General features: G+C 44.6%; 1 pseudogene; it reads right to left on the bottom strand.

The window, feature by feature from the left end:
* Positions 1 to 413: 413 nt before the first annotated feature.
* LOC112627150 lies at positions 414 to 9,589 on the bottom strand (annotated as a pseudogene).
* Positions 9,590 to 19,071: the final 9,482 nt, after the last annotated feature.

Genomic DNA, 19,071 nt, shown 5'->3' with positions numbered 1-19,071 from the left:
CCTCAAACTCCTGGGCTCAAGCGAGCCTCCTATCTCATCCTCCCGAGTAGCTATGACTATAGGCATGCATCACCATGCCCAGCTAATTTTTTATATTTTTTTGTAGAGACAGAATCTTGCTTTGCTGCCCAGGCTTGTGTTGAACTCCTGGCCTCAAGCAATCCTTCCTCCTTGGCCTTCCAAAATGCTGAGATTACAGGCGTGAGCCACCAATCCTGGCCCAATATTTTTATTTTAAATTTTAATAATGTTGGATGGCAGTCTTGTTAAGTAGGCACTTGGTATTTCTCAGTCTTCATAAATGGAAGAAACTGACCTTAAATTAAACTTTTTTTTTCAATATTCAATTTCTTTTAATGATCCCCATCTCCTTAAAGAACAGGTGCAGGCAGCAAGGCAATGGCAAGAGCTGTTTATTTGAAGATCTTGCCCTGATTGAAGGCTTAGTCCACCTGCTGGAAGGCCCCTCTCCAGGAACAGTACTCACAAACCAGTGTCTGGGTCTCCTCGCTGCCAGGATCCAGTTTCTGCCATGTGTATGACTCAAAGTCCACCTGCCAATCTGGACTCAGGGTCAAGGCAAGCTTCTGGCCTGTGAAGACCCAGGCTCCAGAAATGGAGCTGATATTGTTGCTTCCAAAGAGGATTGCACTGGCAAAGGCATTCTTCCTCAGTTTGTTCAGTTGCTGGAACATTCCAGTGATGAGACTGCAACTCCAGAAGGTCTGGGTGAGCTTCTCAGGAAAGCAATACTCAGACCAACCATCCTTATGACAGTGCTCCTGAAAATACGGCAGCACCACATTGTGTCCTTATTGGACTACTTGTGCTTAAACTCATCCAACACAAAGGTACTCTTGGACAAGTGGGCAAAGGGGTCTTGGCTTTGGGCTCAGCAGCCAGTGCCTGTTCACATTCATCCATCTCCTCAGGAGCAGGAGCAGCCGCCTTTTTCTCCTTTCTGTTCAGCCTAGGGCTTCTGCTTCTCTTCTCGTGAACTTTTCTCCTGTGGGGTGTCTTTTTTTTTAGGCCTGCTTTCTGCAAACATTTTAGCATCAAATAGGGCCATTTTCTCATATCATTTTACTTCCCCCAAGACAGCCTGGAACTGGGGCTGGTTAATGCAGGTGAGGAAGTTATTATCATGACCACTATTTGTGATTCTGTGATGTTCTGTGTTAATATCCTGAGGGTTTGTTACGGGATTTCCCTTTTATACATGTGGTTCCCAAACTGCCTTTTGAGGAGCCCTGGGGTGCCCTAGCTAACTCAGGGCTCTAGAGGATATTTTGACATTTTAAGAGAAATACAAGCTGGGCGCGGTGGCTCATATCTGTAATCCCAGCACTTTGGGAGACCGAGGCGGGTGGATCATTTGAGGCTAGGAGTTCTAGACCAGCCTAGACAACATGGCGAAATCCCGTCTCTACAAAAACTACAAAAATCAGTTGGGCATGTTGGCGCACACCTGTAACTCTAGCTACTTGGGAGGCTAAGGCATGAGAATGGTTTGAACCCAGAAGGCAGAGGTTGTAGTGAGCTGTGATTGCGCCACTGCACTCCAGCCTGGGTGAGACAGCGAGACTCCATCTTGGAGAGAGAGAGAGGGAGAGAGGGACAGAGGGGGAGAGGGAGAGAGGGACAGAGGGGGAGAGGGACAGAGGGGGAGAGGGGGAGAGGGACAGAGGGGGAGAGGGAGAGAGGGGGAGAGGGAGAGAGTGGGAGACGGGGAGAGGGAAATTCAATATATGTCCGATACCACACAAGCTTGAGTTCAAGGTTTAAACATGCCTCTGGATGATATTTTTGAAGCTGAGTTTTCAGAGGCTGCTGTAATAAAAAGCAAGTACCAAGTGAAAATCACTGTGGAACAAGAAATGACTGTAGCAGTATACAATGAGATCCCAAAGTTTGAGAAGGGAATTGCTAAACAGGCACATATATTCCTTAGTACATAATTATGACTATTTAATAATAAAAACTGGCTGGGCACAGTGGCTCATGCCTGTAATCCCAGCAATTTTATTACCAGTGGAAGGTGCCCAGGTTCTTGGCTTCTTGAAAAAATTGGACAAAACACACAAAGCAAGGAAAGAATGAAGCAAGAAAAGCAGATTTACTGAAAACAAAAGTACACTCCATAGGGTGGGAGCAGGCCAAGCATAGGAATTCAGGAAACTGGTTACCGAATTTTCTGGGATTTAAATACCCTCTAGGGGCTTCCCATTGGTTACTTGAGGTATACCCTATGTAAATGAAGTAGTGGCCTGTGATTAATCTGATTGGTTGCACAAAGCAACCAATCAGAGGCTGAAATGAAGTTACAAAGTTAAACCCATTTGATTGGTTGCAGAAAGTGACCAATCAGAGGCTGAAGTGAAGTTACAAACTTACACTCCTATGCAAATAAAAACTTGGCCTGAGACCAGCCTGATTGGTTGTGGACAGGGACAAATCACAGGTACTTTCAGTTTTTCATCTGCCACGCAGAAAAGTGGGATGCAAAGGGAGTTGTCTCTGGTCATTTTGTTACTTGCGTGTGGAAAGTTGGAGTTTTCCTTTTGATTTACTTCTAGGAAGTCAGCATGAATCGGCCTTATGTCCTCTGCCTGCAGACACTGTGGTGTGTAGTGCCTCACTTTGGGAGGCCAAGGCGGGTGGATCACTTGAGGTCAGGAGCTGGAGACCAGCCTGGCCAACATGGCAAAACCCATCTCTACAAAAAGGTGGAGGTTGCAGTGAGCCGAGACTGCACCACTGCACTATAGCCTGGGTAACAGGGCAAGACTCTATCTCAAAAAAAAAAAAAAAAAAAAAAAAAAAAAGGCTGGGCATGGTGGCTGTAATCCCAGCACTTTGGGAGGCCGAGGCGGGTGGATCACCTGAGGTCAGGAGTTCGAGACCAGCCTGGCCAATATGGCAAAACCCCGTCTCTACTAAAAGTACAAAAATTAGCTGGGTGTGGTGGCACATGCCTGTAATCCCAGCTACTCGGGAGGCTGAGGCAGGAGAACCACTTGAGCCCGGGAGGCAGAGGTTGCAGTGAGCTTAGATGGTGCCACTGCACTCCAGTCTGGGTGACAGGGCAAGACTCCATCTCAAAAAAGAAGGAAAGAAAAGAATAAAAACTTATATACTTATTATTTCAAAAGGTTAGTAAATTATTAGGATGTAAATACTGATTAAGTTGTTTGGACTTAACTACTTAATAAACAGAATTATTACTTTGGTTTTTTTGTGGCGCGGGGGAGGGCATGGAGAAGGCACCATGAAAAAATTACTGAGACACTAAAGGTGCCTTTGAGCTGAGAAAGTTTGGGAACCTCTCTCTGTCTTACACAGTTGGATCCTAGATTGCTCTGTTTTCACCGCTTTTTTTGGTTGGTTTGCTTCTTTGCTACATCTCATCACTACTGTTACCAATGTGTCCTCTCTATACTCATATAGTACTTACAATTGCAGGCACTTCATATACATTAAATTATTTAATCTTTATGACAACTGTGCAAAATAGCTACTATTATTATTCCCATTTTACAGATGAGGAAATTGAAGCTAAAAGGTTAAATACGGCCGGGCGTGGGGGCGTAATCCCAGCACTTTGGGAGGCCGAGGCGGGCGGATCACGAGGTTAGGAGATTGAGACCATCCTGGCTAACACGGTGAAACCCCGTCTCTACTAAACATACAAAAAAATTAGCCAGGCGTGGTGGCGGGCGCCTGTAGTCCCAGCTACTCGGGAGGCTGAGGCAGGAGAATGGCGTAAACCCGGGAGGCGGCGGAGCTTGCAGTGAGCGGAGATTGCGCCACTGCATTCCTGCCTGGGCGAGAGCGAGAGCCCGTCTCAAAAAAAAAAAAAAAAAGGTTAAATACTTCAAAGTCATACAGTTAGGAAGCAGCAGCACAGGATTCAAAGACTCAGTTTGACTCCAGAATCTGTGCTTTTAACTAACTTATTCTGGCTTCTCAACCCCCACCCACTAATTGTTAATTTTGATCTGCTATGGACATGGAAACTAAATATCCAAGCTTGTTGGAACTTGTAAAGCAAGAGCTGAAAGTCACCACTGGGAGAAAAGTGCATGAACTCTACAGTATGTGCGGTCTGCACAAGACTGAGCAGCATAAAATGTTCAAAAATAACTTCTTCCGGTCGCGCACGGTGGCTCACGCCTATAATCCCAGCACTTTGGGAGGCCGAGGCGGGTAGATCACCTAAGGTCAGGAGTTCGAGACCAGCCTGGCCAACATGGTGGAACCCTGTTTCTACTAAAAATGCAAAAAATTAGCTAGGCATGCTGGCGCATGCCTGTAATCCCAGATACTTAGGAGGCTGACACAGGAGAATCGCCTCAACCCAGAAGGCAGAGGTTGCAGTGAGCCAAGATCATGCCATTGCACTCCAGCTTGGGCAACAAGAGCAAAACTCTGTCTCCAAAACAAAACAAAACATAAAAAACCTCATTCCCTCTGACTTCCCCAGCTGCTGTAGCCAGCAAAGGTGGGGGTGGAAGTGGGTGGATATTTACTGAATTACACAGGATGTCTCAGGCTCTCCATGTTTCTCCAGGTGTCCATGTTAAACTCGGGTCTTCCAACCAGCAAGTTACTCTTCTATGGAAACAAAAAAGTTTAAAATGCTCTCTTCACTGTAGGAGAGGACAAAAGTGGGCAGAAAATGCAATACAGATACATGACAAAAACAGGATTACTTAGAGGTAGGCAGGCCCATATTAATTCACAAGGAGAAATGTCATTTCAGGGGCAATAGGAAATAAGAAGGGGAAGTTTTGCAGACCTAGTGGAGAAAGCAAACTTCCTCAGAAATAAGATTAAGACTGTACTTAAAGTGAATCTTGAACATATACAACCATGGTGACTTAGATTAATATCCTGGACAGAAAAGAATCAGCAGAATTTGGATAGTGGAAGAAGGAAAGTCCAGCTCAGATCGGAGGAACTCATATTGGTTAAGAGGTTTCCCTAACTTTCTAGGGAGGAGGAACTGAAAGTTTAAAACAGAACCTACTAAGCCACCTTTGGAAATCTTTATACAGATTTCTGCATAAATCAATCAATGGGTAGTAAACTGTATGCTTTCATTTCAGATTTGGGTTCAACCTTTCTCAGTGAAAGATTTTTTTTTTTTTTTTTTTTTTGAGATGTAGTCTCGTTCTGTCACCCAGGCTGGAGTGCCATGGCGCAATCTCAGCTCACTGCAAACTCTGCCTCCTGGGTTCAAGCGATTCTCCTCCCTCAGCCTCCCAAGTAGCTGGGATTACAGGCGCCTGCCACCACACCCGTCTAATTTTTCTATTTTTAGTAGAGATGGGGTTTCACCATGTTGTCCAGGCTAGTCTTGAACTCCTGACCTCAGATGATCCACCCACCTTGGCCTCCCAAAGTGCTGGGATTACAGGTGTGAGCCACTGCGTCTGGCCTCAGTGAAAGATTTTTGTGAGCTTCATAAAAAGCTCACAAAAACTTTTTGTGAAGAATCCCCCTATGTGGTGATTTCTAGATAGCAACCTGGATGGCTAGACCCCACCTGATGTGCAGTCAAAATTCTGATTCCCAGAATGGACAAAATGAGAGGAAAACCTTTTTTAGTCTGAGTGTAATATACAAACTTCCTGACAATGCTGAGGATGTTCAGAGTGCTTGCTTATGAAACTGCTTGAGAGCTGGATTCTGGATAGGTGGCATTTATAGCAACATTATGTCCCAGATTTTCGAGGACAGCCCAGATTTCAAATATCCTATCTTATTGTGATTATAAGTAGGCTTAGACTTCTGCTCTTATGTATCCTGATTTGGATAGAATGAGGAAAATATGGGCATAATATAAGTGATCATTTCTTGGAGTGTATGATAAGGATAAATACCAGAAGGAAGTCATGGTGGGGTCTAGAAGGATTAACAGTGGTCTACTAAGATTATTCCTTGGTAACATGGTGTGAAAAAAAAAAGCTATATTTGGCGTGAAACAGGCAGAAAGAAACTCCTGCAAATTCAGGGATAGTATGTGTACCATTTGAAGAGAATAGAAGAGCCCAGGGGAGAGAAGTTTGGGGACAAAAAAAGAGGCTACTCGTAGGAAAGGTCAGCTGTGTCCCCTTTGGAGAGAAGGAAAGGACTAAAAGTCTGAGACAATTAAAAGGACAGTGGAGTGGGGTTGGGGAAGTAGAAAAAAGTAACACAAAGACTCAACGGAGAGAGGGGAGAGAGAGAAAGGGAGAATATTAAAAGTAAAGCTTAGAAAGAAATTTACAAGATAGACTCAGGAGGGCACACTTAGCAAGAGGAGAGAGACAGTTGGGGGAGGAGAGGAAAAGAAGAGACGCTAGGGAGAACAAGAACAGGAGAGAGAGCGAATAAAGTGGGGGGAGCTGGAGCATGTATGGGCGAGAGAGACATGGAGAGAAGCTTGCAATTTCTCTTGAGACTGTGGATGTCTGGAGGGCCCCAGAAAAACGTTGGGAGAGATCTAAGGCTGGGATCTCTGGAACTAGACGAAAGACTGTCCAAACAAGAAAAATTTAGAGCTGCATACACCATCTGCTAGAACTGAGGATCCCTTCAGGGATCCCTTAGAAATCCTCCCTCCAGCCGGGCGCGGTGGCTCAAGCCTGTAATCCCGGCACTTTGGGAGGCCGAGACGGGCGGATCACGAGGTCAGGAGATCGAGACCATCCTGGCTAACACGGTGAAACACCGTCTCTACTAAAAAATACGAAAAAACTAGCCGGGTGAGGTGGCGGGCGCCTGTAGTCCCAGCTACTCGGGAGGCTGAGGCAGGAGAATGGCGTAAACCCGGGAGGCGGAGCTTGCAGTGAGCCGAGATCGCGCCACTGCACTCCAGCCCGGGCGACAAAGCGAGACTCCGTCTCAAAAAAAAAAAAAAAAAAAAAAAAAGAAATCCTCCCTCCAAAGCTGTGAGTGATCTTATTCTCTGGGGAATTTTAGAGACACCCAGATGTTGTATAACTTTAAGGAAATTCCTCTTTAAAATATTGTTGGCTTGCAAGGTGGGGGTACTTAGCTGACTAAAAGGTATGTTTCTCGGGTTCTTGGGGATGTCAAGGGAAGTAAAGTGTGTGAACCCCTCCTTGCAAAATCTGAGACTTTATGCTACCAGGCAATACTTACGTTTCAAAGGAAAATACACGTGTGAATGCTATAGCCCTTGCCCAGAGATTCTGAGAAGCTTATAATTTTTATTTATTTTATTTTATTTTATTTTATTTTTTGAGACGGAGTCTCGCTCTGTCGCCCAGGCTGGAGTGCTGTGGCCGGGTCTCAGCTCACTGCAAGCTCCGCCTCCCGGGTTCCCGCCATTCTCCTGCCTCAGCCTCCCGTGTAGCTGGGACTACAGGCGCCCGCCACCTCGCCCGGCTAGTTTTTTGTATTTTTTTAGTAGAGACGGGGTTTCACCGTGTTAGCCAGGATGGTCTCGATATCCTGACCTCGTGATCCGCCCGTCTCGGCCTCCCAAAGTGCTGGGATTACAGGCTTGAGCCACCGCGCCCGGCCAACTTATCATTTTTAAAGCTTAAGAATGTTTAGTTGGTTTTCTCTCCCACATAATAGTGTAAGTGGAATTTAGTACAAACCTCTTAAAAAGCAATTTGGCAGTACATATCAGGAACCTTTTAAATTTTCACACTACTTGATATAGAAATCCCACATCTGAGAATTTTCTCTGAGGAAATAACCTTATAGTGCTTTATGCATTTATGCAAAAAGCATTATTTATAATAGCAGAAAATTAGAAGTAACTTAAATGCCCAACAATAAGGGCCTGGTTAAGTAAACTCTGGCACCTTCTCTTAATGTAATATTTTGCAGATGCTAAAACTGTATTTATAAAGCATTCTTAAGGATATGGGAAAATATAGCAAAACATCAAGTAAAAATTATAGACAAAATATTATCTCAACCATGTTAAAGAGCATTCAAAAAAAGACTGGAAGAAAATATGCCAAAAGGTTATTTAAATTGGTGATCTTAAAATAATGGAGTTATGGATTATTGTTTTTTTTGTGTGTGTGTGTGAGACAGAGTCTCGCTCTGTCGCCCAGGCTGGAGTGCAGTGGCCGGATCTCAGCTCACTGCAAGCTCCGCCTCCTGGGTTTACGCCATTCTCCTGCCTCAGCCTCCCGAGTAGCTGGGACTACAGGCGCCCGCCACCTCGCCTGGCTAGTTTTTTTTGTATTTTTTTTTAGTAGAGACGGAGTTTCACCGTGTTAGCCAGGATGGTCTCGATCTCCTGACCTCGTGATCCGCCCGTCTCGGCCTCCCAAAGTGCTGGGATTACAGGCTTGAGCCACCGCACCCGGCCTAAACATATGTGGCTTTTTTTTTTTTTTTTTTTTTTTTTGNAACCAACAGTCAGACTGAGGGAGGAGGCACGCCTGGGATGCAATACCCAACAGTCTCCTCCCTCCTTTCCTGCAATTTGCAGGTCATTGTCTTTCTTATTTGTGGCTTTTTTTTTTTTTTTTTTTTTTTGAGACGGAGTCTGGCTCTGTGGCCCAGGCTAGGCTAGAGCGCAGTGGCCGGATCTCGGCTCACTGCAAGCTCCGCCTCCCGGGTTTACGCCATTCTCCTGCCTCAGCCTCCCGAGTAGCTGGGACTACAGGCGCCCGCCACCTCGCCTGGCTAGTTTTTTGTATTTTTTAGTAGAGACGGGATTTTACCAGGTTAGCCAGGATGGGCTCGATCTCCTGACCTAGTGATCCGCCTGTCTCGGCCTCCCAAAGTGCTGGGATTACAGGCTTGAGCCACCGCGCCCGGCCGGATTATTGTTATCATTATTTTTTTCTTTATGTTTTCCTATGTTTTCCAGATTTTCTGTAAAAGACCTTTAATACTTTTATAATCAGAAAAACAGTTTAATTTTAAAAGTTTAAAAACATCAGGCAAGTAAACGTTTACAAACATAAAAGTCCTTTTGCTAAAAATAATTTTTTTAGGCTGGGCACGGTGGCTCATGTCTATAATCCCAGCACTTTGGGAGGCGAGACAGACGGATCGCTTGAAGCCAGGCGTTTGAGACAAGCCTGGCCAACATGGTGAAACCCTGTCTCTATTAAAAATACAAAAATTAGCTAGGTGTGGTGGTGCATACCTGTAATCCCAGCTACTCAGGAGGCTGAGGTATGGGAATCACTTGAATCTGGGAGACGGAGGTTGCAGTGAGCCAAGATGGTGCCACTGTACTCCAGCCTGGGTGACAGAGCGAGACTCTGTCTCAAAAATAATAATAATTTTAAAAATTTTATATTCTTGCATTGCTATAAGTTAAAAATAATTTTACAAAAGACTTAGGAGTAAAAGGCTAATGAAAAGAAAACAAAAAATTGTTAAAAGGAATGAAATGAAATTTAACCTCTGGAAAAACAGGTATTTATGAAAGCTATAGAACAACATGGGAAATGCTTATGATTTAAGGGGAAATGCTTATGATTTAAGGTGAAATGAAAAGAGGCGAAAATAATTATGGTTACAACCATCCAGTTTAGCACCATTAAGCAGTCATACTCAGCCCCACAACATGCAGTAGGCATTTCCCCACACATATCGCCATCCCTACTGTATTAGTCTGTTCTTACACTGCTAATAAAGACATACCTGTGACTGAGTAATTTATAAAGGAAAGAGGTTCTCCTTAAAAAAAAAAATTATAGGCCGGGCGCGGTGGCTCAAGCCTGTAATCCCAGCACTTTGGGAGGCCGAGACGGGCGGATCACGAGGTCAGGAGATCGAGACCATCCTGGCTGACACGGTGAAACCCCGTCTCTACTAAAAAAATACAAAAAACTAGCCGGGCGAGGTGGCGGGCGCCTGTAGTCCCAGCTACTCGGGAGGCTGAGGCAGGAGAATGGCGTGAACCCGGGAGGCGGAGCTTGCAGTGAGCTGAGATCCAGCCACTGCACTCCAGCCTGGGCGACAGAGCGAGACTCCGTCTGAAAAAAAAAAAAAAAAAAAATTATATTACTTTAGATAGAGTCTTGCTCTGTCACCAGGCTGGAGTGCATTGGCACAATCTTGGCTCACTGCCACCTACACCTCCCGGGTTCAAGCCATTCCCCTGCCTCAGCTTCCCAAGTAGCTGGGACTACAGGTGCATGCCACCACACCTGGCTAATTTTTTACATTCTTTTTAGTAGAGATGGGGTTTCACCATGTTGGCCAGGATGGTCTCGATCTCCTGACCTCGTGATCTGCCTGCCTCAGCCTCCCAAAGTGCTGGGATTACAGGGGTGAGCCACCGTGCCCAGCCAGGAAAGAGGTTTAATTGACTCACAGTTCAGCATGGCTGGGGAGGCCTCAGGAAACTTACAGTCATGGCGGAAGGGTAAGCAAATCCTTCTTCACATGGCAGCAGCAAGGAGAAGTGACAAGCAAAAGGGGAAAAAGCTCCTTATAAAACCATCAGATCTTGTGAGAAATCACTCACTGTCACAAGAACAGCATGAAGGTAACTGCCCCCCATGATTCAAATACCTCCCAATGGGTCCCTCCCATGACACATGGGATTATGGGAACTACAATTCGAGGTGAGTTTTGGGTGGGGACACAGAGCCAAACTATAACATCTGCCATGGATAGCTCTCTCTCTTAGTCTGTTTAACTGCTGCAACAAAATACCTTAGTCTGGGTATTATAAACAATAGAAATGTATTGCTCACTGGAGCAATACTGGAAGCCATAAAGTCCAAGGTCAACGTGTCAGCGGATTCAGTGTCTGAAGAAGGTTTACTCTCTCCTTCAAAGATGGCACTTTCTTGCTGCACCTTCACATGGTGAAAGGGGCAAGACAGTTTCCTTCCACCTCCTTTTATAAGGACACTAATTCCATTCATGAGGATGAAACCTTCATGACTTAATCACTTCCCAAAAGACGCCATCTCTTAATACTATCTCACTGGGTATTAGGTTCCAAAATATGAATTTGGGGGGGACACCAACATTCAGCCTATAGCACTCTTTTTTATTTTTAGAGATGGAGTCTTGCTGGAGACTGCAGGCTGGAGTGCAGTGCACAATCACAACTCTCACTGCAGCCTCAAACTTCTAGGTTCAAGGGATCCTCTTGCCTCAGTCTCCTGAGTAGCTGGGACTACAGGCACATGCTACCATGCCTGGTTAGCCTATAACACTAATTTTTAATTTTTGTGAGTACATAGTAAGGGTATATATTTGTGAGTCACCTGAAATATTTCGATACAGGCATGCAATGTGTAATAATCATATAGGGTAAATGGGGTATCTATTACCTCAAGTATTTATCCTTTATGTTATAAACAATCCAATTTTACTCTTTTAGTTATTTTTAAATGTACAATTGAATTATTTTGACTATAGTCACCTTGTTGTGCTAGCAAATACTAGGTATAAGCCATTCTTTCTATGTTTTTGTATATATTAATTATCTCTACTTCCCCGGCCCTTTCTATAGCACTCTTGAACTTTTCCACCTTTGTATCTTTGCTCTTTGCCTCCTTCTTTTTTTTTTTTCCCCACTTGAGACAGGGTCTCACTTTGTGGTCCAGACTGAAGTGTAGTGGTGCAATAATAGCTCACTGTAATAAACTCCTAGGCTCAAGTGATCCTCCCGCCTCAGCCTCTGGAGTAGCTTAAACTAGGGGTGTGCCACTACACCCAGCTAATTTTTTAAATTTTTATTTAGAGACTGGGTCTCGCTATGCTGCCCAAGCTGGTCTCAAACTCCTAGGCTCAAGCAATCCTCCTGCCTTGGCTTCCCAAAGTGTTGGGATCATAGGCAGAAGCCACTGTGCCTGGCCCGCTTGCTCATTTTGACACATATTTCTGACTTGGTTTTTATTTAAATTTTGTCTTGCTCCTGCCAAAATAAGCTTAGTGACTACTTTTGGTTATGTCTCTCCAGATCTGACCTAGACCATGGTACCCTCCTATCAGCATAGGCCGCTGCCTCGTCTTGAAGAGCTGTTAAAAAGAAAAAAGAGAATGGTAGGAAATCCAGTATACCAAACAGTACTATGGTGGGATTGTGGGTAATTTATGTCATTTTTCTATGGGTTCAAAATTTTGCAATGTGGTTATTTTATTTTATTTATTTATTTTGAGACGATTCTCGCTCTGTCGCCCAGGCTGGAGTGCAGTGGTGCAATCTCCGCTCACTGTAAGCTCTGCCTCCCGGGTTCACACTATTCTCCTGCCTCAGCCTCCCGAGTAGCTGGGACTACAGGCGCCCGCCACCACACCGGGCTAATTTTTCGAATTTTTAGTAGAGACGGGGTTTCACCGTGTTAGCCAGGATGGTCTTGATCTCCTGACCTCATGATCCGCCCACCTCGACCTCCCCAAGTGCTGGGATTACAGGTGTTAGCCACCGTGCCCGGGCAGTTATGTTATTTTAAATAAAAAGATTTGAAGTTTACTGAAGTTACTCATCAAGTGCTTTCATAGGTAACTATTAAATTCTCTTCCCTTTCATGATTTCCAAGGATTAATATAAAACTGATATTCCTCTAGCCAACAAGATATGGGGTTTGAGATCCTATCTGGGTCAGAGAATCTGTTCTCCATCTTCCTCCCTTCAAAGCCGACTCTGCACTGCCTCCAGTTTACTTTCCAAAACAGAGATACAAGCACATATTTCCCCTACTTCAAAACTTTGGATGCTCCCCCGAATGTTTGCAGGATCAAGTCCAAAGTCCAAGTGACTTAATAGGGCTCCCAAGACCTTTTTTTTTTTTTTTGCGACTGAGTCTTGCTCTGTCACTGAGGCTGCAGTGCAATGGCGTGATCTCAGCTCACTGTACCTCCGCCTCCTGGGTTCAAGTAATTCTCCTGCCTCAGCCTCCTGAGTAGCTGGGATTACAGGCACCCACCACGACACTCAGCTAATTTTTGTATTTTTAGTAGAGACAGGGTTTCACCATGTTGGCCAGGCTGGTCTCGAACTCCTGACCTCAGGTGATCTGCCCACCTCAGCCTTCCAAAGTGCTGGGATTACAGGTGTGAGCCACTGCATAGGCCCTTTTACAATCTATTGTCATTCCATCTCTCCAACTTTATCTCCCAGTTTTCTGCAAACCATTTTTTTCTTCCTCTCTATATGTGATATCAGATTACTTGCCATTCCTTAAACATTTATTATATGTTTAACATGTATTAACTATTAACATTTTTCACTTTTTTTTTTTAGATGAGGTCTCTCTCTGTTGCCCAGGCTGGAGTGCAGTGGCGTGATCTTGGCTCACTGCAACCTCTGGTTCCTGGATTGAAGCAATTCTCCTGCCTCAGCCTCTCAAGTAGCTTAGACTACAGGCCTGCACCACTACACCTGGCTAATTTTTGTATTTTTAGTAGAGACGGAGTTTCACCGTGTTGGCCAGGCTGGTGTTAAACCCCTGACCTCAAGTGATCCACCTGCCTCAGCCTCTCAAGTAGCTTAGACTACAGGCCTGCGCCACTACGCCTGGCTTATTTTTGTATTTTTAGTAGAGACGGAGTTTCACCTTGTTGGCCAGGCTGGTGTCAAACTCCTGACCTCAAGTGATCCATCTGCCTCAGCCTCTCAAAGTGCTGGGATTACAGGCGTGAGCCACCATGTCTGGCCCATTTTTCACTTTTTTATTGACATAAAACATTTGTACAGTGAGGAGTATAAAATTTAAGAGTATAACTCAATGGATGTTCACATAAGTATACACATGTGTGACCATGACTCAGTAAGATCTAGTTAATTTCCAACTCTCTAGAAGGTTCCCATATCTTTTCCTGTCCATATCTATACCTCCACAGAGATAACCACTATTCTGACTTCTATCAACAAAGATTAATTTTTCCTGTTCTGGAATTTCAAAAAATGGAAACACATCATATGTATTCATCAAAACACAGTACCTTCTTAAGTTTCCCCTGCCTGAGAGTAGGAGTGTTAAGCATTTGTCATGTGTCAGTGCTCTCCTATTCTGCATCCATTGTGGACATTACTAATTCACTAGTTTTTCTTGTTGTGCTTAGGTTGGGCTTTAGGCTCTTTTTCTAAACTGCACACCAGCAGCCACTACTGGCTGCTCAGAATTGAAACAACTAGCTGGTACTAGTGAAATCTCCCTGGAGAATGACCTCTTCTACATGAAAACCTTCATCTCCACTACCCGCAACACATTTAATAAATTATTTGTCTTAACTGATTCTATCACTAATATCTCTCTAATCTGCCCCTTTTTCCATTCCTACTGCTTCTTTTTTTTGGTTTGTTTGTTTTCAGTGCAGTGGCGTGACCTCAGCTCACTGCAACTTCTGCCTCCTGAGTTCAAGTGATTCTTGTGCCACAGGCTCCCGAGTAGCTGGGATTACAGGTGCACACCACCATGACTGGCTAATTTTGTATTTTTAGTGGAGATGGGGTTTCACCATGTTGGCCAGGCTGGTCTCCAACTCCTGAGCTCAAGTGATCCACCCACCTCGGCCTCCCAAAGTGCTAGGATTACAGGTGTGAGCCACCGTGCTGGCCTACTGCTTCTATTTATATAATCTCTCACCTGATTTTCCGCAATAATCCCTTACTGTTTCTCCCGCTTTCAGTTTGGCTCTTTTATTCTTTTCCACACACTGCTGTTTCCTCTCCAGAAGAAAACAGGATATTTTAAATATTCAAATATAACTACATCATTATCCTTGAAGGACTACCTTTTCAGTTAAGCATAAGTGTATTACTGGCCTCATGATCTTGCCCTGCTCATCTCCTCAGTACCATTTCCTATACCTTGTCCCCCCACCCCCAGATGCCAACTATCCGCAGGTTCCCAAATTGTGCCTTGCCCCTTTTCTCTTCTGTGTCTTGAATGCTGTTTCCTCTACCTGGCTAAGTCCACTCACCCTTCAAGACTCAAATGTCTTTTACTATCTTTTTTTTGGAGACAGGGTCTCACTCTGTCACCCAGGCTGGAGTGCAGTGGTACCATCTTGGCTCACTGCAACCTCTCCATCCTGGGTTCAGACGATCCTCCCACCTCAGCCTCCTGAGTAGCTGGGACCACAGGCACATGCCACTATGTGCCTGGCTAATTTTTTGTATTTTTAGTAGAGATGGGGTTTCGCCATGTTGCCCAGGCTGGTCTCGAACTCCTGGACTCCAGTGATCTGCCCTGGCCTTGGCCTTCCAAAGTGCTAGGATTACAGGTAGGAGCCATTGCACTAGGCCCCAAATTTTTGTTGATCATTCTTTCACTACTAAAGTTATTCTCTCCCCCGCAAAATCAATGATCTCTCATTTGTGTACTCATAATACTTTAAACATATCCTTATTGTGGCAATTATATTATTATCTGTTTACACTTCTGAGAGATCCTTGAAGGGATAGAACTTTATAGCTCCAGAACTCTATCAGACTGCATAACAGTTTCCTCTCATTTAAAAAATTGTGATAAGGGCCAGGTGCAGTGGCTCATGCCTGTAATCCCAGCACTTTGGGAGGCTGAGGCCAGAGGATTGCTTGAGCCCAGAAGTTCAAGACCAACCTGGACAACATAGTGAGACCTTGTCTTCTCTCCAAAAAATTAAAAAATTGAGGTGAGAGGATGGCTGGAGGCTGGGAGATCGAGGCTACAGTGAGCTGTGGTTGTGCCTCTGTCTGGATGACAGACCAATACCCTGCCTCAAAAAAAAGTGGTAGAAATACACATAATATACAATTTACTATGTTGGCCAGATGCAGTGGCTCACGCCTGTAATCCCAGCACTTTGAGAGGCTGAGGTAGGCAGATCACCTGAGGTCAGGAGTTCAAGACCAGCCTGGCCAACATGGTAAAACCCCATCTCTGCTAAAAATACAAAACTAGCCGGATGTGGTGGCACATGCCTGTAATCCCAGCTACTTAGGCAGGAGAATCGCTTGAACCCAGGAGGCGGAGGTTGCAGTGAGCCGAGATCGCGCCATTGCACTCCAGCCTAGGCGACGAGTGTAACTCTGTCTCAAAAAAAAAAAAAAAAAAAAATTACTACATTAATCATTTTAAAGTGTACAGTTCAGTGATGTCAACTATATCCATATTATGGTGCAACCATCACCATCATCTATCTCCAGGATTTTTTAAAATGATTTTTTTTAGAGGCAGGGTCTTGCTCTGTCATACAGGCTGGAGTTCAGTGGCACAGTCAGAGCTCACTGCAGCCTCAACTCCTGGGCTCAAGGGATTCATGTGCCTCAGCCTCCCAAGTAGCTGGGACTACAGGTGCATGCCAGCGTGACTGGCTTATTTTTAAAAATTTTTTTGTAGAGATGGGGTTTTACTATGTTACCCAGGCTGGTCTTGAACTCCTGGCCTCAAGAGACCCACCTGTGTCAGCCTCCCAAAGTGCTGGGATTATAGGCATGAACCACTGCACCCACCCCACTTTCTTCATCTGATAAAACTGAAACTCTATGCCAATTAAATGATAACTCCTTAGTCTCCCCTCCCCACAGCCTCTGGCAACTACCATCCTACTTTCTGTGTCTATGATTTTTTTTTTTTTTTTGGAGACGGAGTCTTGCTCTGTTGCCCAGGCTGGAGTGCAGTGGCCGGATCTCAGCTCACTGCAAGCTCCGCCTCCCGGGTTTACGCCATTCTCCTGCCTCAGCCTCCCGAGTAGCTGGGACTACAGGCGCCCGCCACCTCACCCGGCTAGTTTTTTGTATTTTTTAGTAGAGATGGGGTTTCACCGGGTTAGCCAGGATGGAATGTGTCTATGATTTTGACTGCTCTAATCACCTAATAAAAGTGGAATCATACAGTATATATATTTTTGTGATTGGCTTATTTCACTTACCATAACATCCCCAACGTTCATCCACATTGTGGCATATTGCAGAATTTCCTTCCTTTTTAAGGCTGAATATGTGGATATACCACATTTTGTTTATCCATTCATACACCAATGGACACTTGGGATTGTTTCCACGTTTTAGCTATTGTGAATAATTCTCCTATGAACACGGATGTACACATATCTCTTTGAGACCATGCTTTCAATTATTTTGGGTATATACCCAGAAGTGAAATTGCTGGATTGCATGGTAAGTCTTTTTTTTTTTTTTTAAAGACAGAGTCTCACTCTTTCACCCAGGCTGGAGTGCAGTGGTGCAATCTGGGCTCACTGCAACCTCCACCTCCCAGGTTCAAGTGATTCTCATGCGCCAGCCTCCCAAGTAGCTAGGACTACAGTCACATGCCACCACACCCGGCTAATTTTTGTATTATTAGTAAAGACAGGGTTTCACCATGTTTGCCAGGCTGGTCTCAAACTCTTGACCTTGAGCGATCTGCCTGCCTGCCTTGTCCTCCCAAAATGCTGGGATTACAGGTGTGAGCCACCACACCCAGCTGGTAATTCTATTTTTAACATTTGGAGGAACCACTATACTGTTTTCCACAGTGACTGTATCATTTTACATTTCCACCATGAGTGTACAAAGGTTCCAATTTCTCCACATTCATACCAACTCTTGTTATTTTCTGTGTTTTGGTAGAGACGGGGTCTCCCTGTCTTGCCCAGGCTGGTCTTCAACTTTTTCTTTTAATAGCCATCCTAATGGGTGTGAAGTGGGATCTCATTGCAGTTTTGACTTACATTTCCTTTATGATTAGTGATGATATCTTATATCTTCTTTGGAGAAATATCTGTTCAAGTTATTTACACATTTTTCAATTGAGTTTTTTTGGTTGCTGAGTTACAAATATTTTCTCCCATCCTGCAGGTTGCCTTTTTACTCTGTTGATCATATCTTTGTTTTTTCTTTTCTTCTTTCCTTTCTCTCCCTTCCTCACTTCTTTTCTAGATAAGTCTTGCTGTGTTGCCCAGTCTGATTCCTAGACTCAAGCCATACTCTCACCTCAGCCTCATGAGTAGCGGTGACTACAGGTTCACGCAGTGCCCCCAGTTCTGATAGTGTCTTTTGACAAACAAACGTTTTACATTTTCATACAGTCCAATTTGTTTTTCTTTTGTTGCCTGTGCCTTTGGTGTCATATCCATGAAATCATTGCCAAATCCAATGTTGTGAAGCTCTTGCCCTATGTTTTATTCTAGGAGTTTTATAGTTTTAGGTCTTATGATCCATTTCAGTTAATTTCTGTGTATCATGTAAGGTCAGGGCCCAAGCTCATTCTTTTGCATTTGGGTATTCCATTCTCCCAGCACCATTTACTGAAAAGACTGTGTCTTATCCATTGAATGGTCTTGGCATCCTTGTTGAAAATCATTTGACCATATATGTGGGGATTTATTTCCAGAGAGAGGGCATTACATTTTGTAGGGCACAAAGGTGCATCAGAGTGCAGACTGTTCTAATACATTAGAATTGGTCAGAGGGAGATTGTTTAGAATCGAGTTGGATCTCATTTTTGTTTCAGAGAAAAAGGAGAGAGATTTGACTTCGAGGGAGGTAAATTAGCTGCCTTAAAGAAAGTTCATGTCAGAATTATAGATTTTTAGAGCCAGGTGTGGTGGCTTATACCTGTAATCCCAGCACTGTGGGAGGCTGTGGTTGAAGGATCACTTGAGCCCAGGGGTTTGAGACCAGTCTGGGCAACATGGTGAGACCGCCCCACCTCTACAAAAAATAAAAAATTAGCCAGGCATGGTGGTGTGTGCCTGTAGCCCCAGCCACTCAGGAGGCTGAGGTGGGAGGATGGCTTAAGCCCAGGAGGTGAAGGGTGTAATAAACTGTGATCATCCCACTGCACTCCAGCTTGGGTGACAGAGTGAGACCCTGTCTCAAAAAAAATAAAAAAGAATTGGCCAGGTGAAGTGGTTCACACCTGTAATCCCAGCACTTTGGGAGGCTGAGGAGGGCAGATCACCTAAAATGAAGAGTTTGAGACCAGCCTGGCCAACATAGTGAAACCCTGTCTCTACTAAAAATACAAAAATTACCTGGGCATGGTAGTGTGCACTTGTAGTCCCAGCTACTCAGGAGACTGAGGCAGGAGAACCGCTTGAACCTGGGAGGCAGAGGTTGCAGTGAGCCGAGATTGTGCCACTGCACTCCAGCCTGGGCAACAGAGCAAGATTCCATCTCAAAAGAAT

This window comes from Theropithecus gelada, chromosome 1 (assembly GCF_003255815.1).
Source record: "Theropithecus gelada isolate Dixy chromosome 1, Tgel_1.0, whole genome shotgun sequence".
In the NCBI taxonomy this organism is placed as follows: Eukaryota; Metazoa; Chordata; class Mammalia; order Primates; family Cercopithecidae; genus Theropithecus; species Theropithecus gelada.
Note: the sequence above shows the minus strand (reverse complement) of the source record. Positions and strands in the feature narration are given on the sequence as shown.